Consider the following 5,972-nt stretch of genomic DNA (forward strand, 5'->3'; position numbering starts at 1 on the left):
GGGAGGGGGTTTAATACTATTGTTCAATTAAGGCTATGACAGTTGAAATAACTTGAAATATAAGGTAGGAATATAACAACCAAAACAGATTTACAAATCTGAAAATTTAACAAATCCTAGTTGCAACAGGATTCCTAGTAATTGAAAAGTTCAGATTTTGAAACCGTCACAAGATTTAGAACTACAGCAGGACAAAAAGCTGAAACCAGCATTCATGGATCAATTTTAAAGCAAGAGATTTGGAGAAATCCAACCTGAAGTAGGGAACTGGAATTCTATGCGAAAGATAGGATTTTAAAAACAATTTCTGAAATCAGGATTAAAAGTAAGGGACATAATTGAAACTTAAACTAAAATAGAAAAGGAATAAAAGAAGAGATTGAAAAAGTATGATCATAGTTGTCAAGGCAACAAGGCGACCCAAGGTGGTGGGAGGGTGCCTATGCGCTTAGCGACAAGTTGCCCAATTGTTATGTTTTTATTTCTTCTCTTTTCTAACATTATTTAGTGTGCTATATACACCTTATATCATCAAAATCAACACTAAGCCACATCAAGTCTTAAAAAATCAACATTAAGCCACATCAAGTCATAAAAGATCAACATTAAGTCGCATCAACTCATCAAAAATCAAAATTTAGAGAAGTGTTCTTGTTCTCTAAGAAGTTTGACTGATCAAGTGGTTTTATTTTTGCATTAGACTTTTTGTATTAGGTAGATTTCAAAACTAGCTTTCCAACAAATCCAAGATTTCTTAAATCCGATTTGTATTGACAAAGTTATGTTCAGGTCAAATTTATTTTAAGGTACGTGAATGCTGTTTATTCTCTAAATGAAAATCAAGTCATGAACATCTAAACAAAAGATTATTTTAGCTCACTTTTGGTTTTTGAAAAAGTTTTACCAAGATAAGATATATGGAATTTTCAGTTATGAGAAAAACCCCAGCATTTGAAAGTTGGAAGTTGCCCCTATAACAAAAAATCCAGTTTTTTGTTCTTGAACTTTTATTATTTTGAAATTTGGATTTTAAATTATTTTTACTGGATTCAAATAGGGGGTGCTTGCTTATTTATGAATAATATCTTAAGTAAATGAATTTAAATCATTTTCTTGAAAATGATATTTGGCATTAATAAGTGCTAAACCCGGTTTGATACCATTTTGAGGTGCCTTGCACTAAGGCGACAAAGTCCTAGACTCCAAGAAAACCACCTGGACACCTAGGTGATGCCTTGACAATTATGCCTTATGATCAGGAATCTCTTCTTTGTTTGTGGGGTTGGAACTACCATTAGTACCACATCCTTGGAATCACCACCAAGGGTTCCTGAAATCACCACTAGTGAGCATTCTGAAACACCAAAGGCCAAAGCCAACTTGATTAATCAAAATTCTTTTACGAGAGTATATAGTCTATAGCCCCTTTAAGATTTGTATAGAAGAGTAAAAAAAACTCAAAAAAAGGAAAGGCCTAAACCAATTATGTACTAATAAGGTAATTTAAGATAACTAGGAAACTGAAATAATAAAGGAAATGGGTGAAATACGGATGTCCTCTTAGAGACCTCTTTAACTAAAATACTAAGTAAAAAATAGGACTCAAACTATACTAAATAATAACGTAAATCCCGTATTCAAAATTAAGACCCTAAATATGGGCTTATGAAAGAGTCCCGTTACATCAATAAACCCAAAAATAAATACCCAAGACTCATAGAACCCAACCAGGGCAAAAAATGAAATCTTCCGAGGCCCGATTAGCCCATTTGGACAACTATTTACTGCATTAACTCTGCTTTTTCAGTAAGTACTAAGGGTGTTTTGGTCTGTGTGATAAGATCCTTTGAGATGCTATGCAGCACCTCTAGCTCTCCTTCATTGCCAGCTTCAGATATTGGATCTTCCCACTTCCTCTTCTTCCCTTCCTTTTTTCTTGACTGAGGCCCTCGAATTTTCTGGGATATCATTTATTATTCTACCATTCTATCTATAGAATGGTTAATGGTTCGTGAATGATGAATCACTTGGTGCCGACGAACCCTTTGGTGTGTATTGCTGGTGTATTGACCAGCCTTTTGTCATCCTTGTTTATCGTTGACTTAGAGTTTTCTTCTGTGCTTGTTGAACCATAATGGTTATGAACAAGTACTGTTTTTGAGCTATATATGTAGATCCCCAGTTGGTCCTTGACAGTCAGTACTTTTGGGTTGGGGTTTATGTCTGGATCAGCTGGTTTTTCCTTTTGGTCATTTGCTGGTTCAGTCTGAGCTGCTGGGGTAGATATCTCTGAATATTTGGCTCTGATGGTATGGTTCAGATACTGTTTATGGGAGCGAGTTCAAGAGACAAATGGTTTTGGGTTTAGTAGCGGCAGCATTTTCTCCTGTTCTTCATCGGGTGTTACCGGCGGGAAGATGGTAACTGTGTCAAGTGTCATTGGTGGCTGTAGCATATTGATCTCCTGCCCTTCTCATTCGATTGTGTTAGCTGGATCAAAGGTTCCAGATGCAGAAGCATCAAGTTCAGCTTCTCCTGATCTTCCTTGTAATTATTATCCTTTGGCATGATGATTTGTTGCTGTTACTTGCCTCTTTCAAGTTGCGGTGTTCTATCCTGCTCTATTACATTTTTTTCTTGAATTATTTGATGTTCATGTTATTGGGCCAGAGGAACCATGGCATCCCTTGAAAGGGAATGGTACTCTGTGTCTGCTCACTGAGCAGGTTTGTGAGGATCCATTTATTGGATATAAACTTAATACCCTAAAATCGTCTGTTGTTTTGAGGTGTTTTCCTGCCTCCTGCTGTCCTGGACAGTCAACACGGTGAAGAATCTTCCACACCTTGTATATACAAAATGAAAATCATAATTGATTAGAATAAAGTATTGCCTCAATTTTTTTTGTTTTTATTGTTGGAGTGATGGGCTTTTGTCTTGGATGCAGGATTTTAACTCTGGAGAGTTTGGTCGGAGCCCTCTCTTCTTCAGGTTGAGCTCAATCTTCGTGGGGTTACCTATTTTCTTTGCAGCCCTCCAAATGCTCTCTCTCTCATGACATTCCTCTGGAATTGTATGGAATTGAATCCATAATGATGTGGCTTCTGCTTCTTTATTTTGGTGGTTGTTAGCAAGGGGGCTGGTGAGAAGGTGTAAGATGTGGTCTTGGAACCACCATGGTGAAGCATTTAATGTGGTATATCTCTCACTTTCACTGTAGAAATCTGATTGTGAAGTTTCCACCAGCCAGGATGGTATTTGGCATCCTTCTAGGGTCTCATTGTTGTGCCAGATTCTCTTAGGTGCCTTCTTATTTGCTCTTGAATTGCCAACCACAGCCATGGATTTTGACCTTTTTGGTCTACTTAACCCACTCGATCTTGCTCATCTTCATCAGGAGTGTTTGCTACTTTCTCAATTCTTGGTGCCCCTGCTGCATATTGTTTGGACTTGTGCATATTCTTGCGGTTCATACCAGTGATGCATTGTAATTTTTTGGTTCCCAAACTCTGTTTTGCAACCGCTGCTGGTAGTGCCCTTTTGAAGTTGCAGTGATGAGGTATGTATCTAGATTCTAGACTAGCTATTTCTCTATTCTTTATGATCTTGCTGTCATTGAATGGGAGCGCTGTGCAACTCTTCTTTTTGGTTGTATCTGCTGTTGACTGCATTCTCTTAGTCCATTTATTTCCTCACCTTTCCTTGTCGGATGGAAGGTAGACTAAAGTTCCTAGTCGAGGGTATGGCCTGTCCCCAAGAAAATAAAAGGAGGGGGAGGGGGAGGGGGGTTCTCAGTCTGTCTAGATTTGTTGCTGTGTTCTCACAACAAAGAGTTTGCTTCCCGGAAGGGATAAAGTCCTGGGTGTACTGGGATGAGATTGAGAGGAGCTAGGGTATGGGTTTAGCAGAGTCCTTACTGAGTCTGTCTCAACTAATGGGGTTGGAACAGAGTTTGGTTAAAGAAATGAATGAATCCTCTTTCTCATAGGTTTCATATGTTTTCTCACCGGTTTTTCCCAGAGTGAGTTTTATTGGAACTTCTCATGATTTCACAATTTAAGGTTGAAAGTTCCGTGAGGTTTTCATGCAGTTTAATAGTCTCATGGAGCTTTAAAGGTATCATAGAAAGATGGAGAAGAAGGGTTCAATGACAAGGGACATTTTTTGTAGACTCAAATATGGATTTGGTGCACGGCTCTTCTCAAATTTGTCACTTGGCTGCTGAGGTGGGGCTGAATCCGTGGATTTATAGCTTTGTTTGGTGATATTCCTGCTGAACGTTTCTTGTGTTCTTTTGTTCCAGGGGAACACAGATAATAGATATATGCTCAACACAATTTTGATTTGTTTTTTCTGTTCTTGAGGAACGAATTGGGCGTCTAGAATTCAAGCGGAAAAAGAGATTATTTTTTTTCCTGTTCTGGAAACACTTCGAAAAAAAAAAAAGGCCATCCCCTCAAAGCTGCCTCCCTTTCCCGTGAGTTGTCTTCCTGTTCGTAGTGTACCGACTATATCACTCCGTCCATCTCTCGCACATGTATATAGGAGGATCCTCGAATTCTCAGACTCAGTGGGGCTCATGAAGTGAAGAAAAAACTACCAATTGATGATGCTTGGTTGGGGGGGGGGAAATTCTCCATGAAATTCTTCCTTTTGTGTCCACTTTCATGTAGCATAACCCAGGCAATAAAATGCAGAAGAAAAGTGGAATGCTGAGCCTTCTTGTCAACAACTACGACTGTAGAACAAACCCCTTGAGGATGAAGTTGATGGTTGCAGGGGATCAAAGGTGCTGAAATAATGGTGACAAGATCTCCGGTTTTGGCATCATGGAGAGCTTGTTTTGGCATTCTATAGAGATTGAGAACGCTTCGTTGTCTCTTTGGATATGACAGAGACGCCATTGACAAGCCTACGGAGGTCTTGAACTGGCACCATTTAATGTAAATAATATAAACTATAAAGCATAAAAGTGATGTCAATGGGAGCGTCCAATCCTCATTGCTTGATAAAGTCCAGCAGGTGTTTTGGTCTCCAATGTAGGCCCTCCGTCCTAGACAAGGCCGAAGACTCGCTTTCAGTTTTCAAGCTTGAAATTCCATAGGACTAGAATAATCTTTGATTGAACAGAAACAATCAGATTAGAATTTTTTTTTTCTGACCTTTTCATTTTTTTAATACCAGAATTGCTTTTGTTTCTGTTTTCCCCACAGAAGTACTCTTCGAGAATAAGAAAAAATTAATTCTGGGTTAGAAATATTCCCACAGAACAGCGAGATTGGTGGATCATATTGTCAATATACTTATGTGGGCGGAGCTCTTTTTATCTTTTAAGCCCGAAGTGAAGTTTGGGTTGGGTTCTTACATACTCTGGCCCCGTTCAATCCTGAATAATATACATTTTATTGGTAGGACTCACACGTACCACTTGCTACGAATGTAGCTTGCCACTTTCCAAACAATGGCACGAAATTAATAAACTTATATGAGAGGGTTAGGCATGTCACCTGCTTTAGGTAAGTTACATTGGGGAGTGGGGAGTGGGGAGTGGGGGGTGGGGGATTTTTTCACTAGGAGGGGAAGAGAGGCAGATACATGGGTGGATCCTGATCCTCTTCATAGAGCCCATTGACCATAGAATGATCCCACGGCTGGGATGTGTGCCTTGGGTCCTCTTAGCGGTGCGATCACTCTATGGTCAACCGTCAATGTGCTCTATGGAGAAGAATCCTATCCTTATCATGGCTGAACAGCCTGGTGGGTGCAGAGGTTTTTTCCTAAAGTTATTCTGTTAGTTACATCTTATTTTTTTCTCTTATGGTAAAGTGTAAGTTACATCTTTAATTCATTATACTATTACTTGCCTTCACCCGTGAATTCCCTCGTGACCAAATTCAAACTGAACTAATCTGGCCAGAGTGCCTAATATGATTGGACGATTGTAATTGTGTATTGATTAACATCTCTGAAAA

The 5,972-nt window shown here is 39.0% G+C and overlaps 1 protein-coding gene across 10 annotated transcripts in view; it reads left to right on the plus strand.

The window, feature by feature from the left end:
- Positions 1 to 4,433, plus strand: part of LOC122076648 (protein FAR1-RELATED SEQUENCE 5-like) — a 13,855-nt gene extending 9,422 nt beyond the window's left edge. For 6 of the 10 annotated variants that reach the window (XR_006139550.1, XR_006139552.1, XR_006139551.1 and 3 more), the window contains one exon: positions 2,948 to 4,337. The gene's annotated coding sequence lies outside the window, so the exon portion shown is untranslated. Of the gene's footprint in view, positions 1 to 2,947 lie in introns of all 10 variants that reach the window. The other 4 variants (XR_006139558.1, XR_006139553.1, XR_006139557.1 and 1 more) reach the window with 4 other exon arrangements.
- The last annotated feature ends 1,539 nt before the right edge of the window (positions 4,434 to 5,972 follow it).

This window comes from Macadamia integrifolia, chromosome 4 (genome assembly GCF_013358625.1).
Source record: "Macadamia integrifolia cultivar HAES 741 chromosome 4, SCU_Mint_v3, whole genome shotgun sequence".
NCBI classification, from domain to species: domain Eukaryota; kingdom Viridiplantae; phylum Streptophyta; class Magnoliopsida; order Proteales; family Proteaceae; genus Macadamia; species Macadamia integrifolia.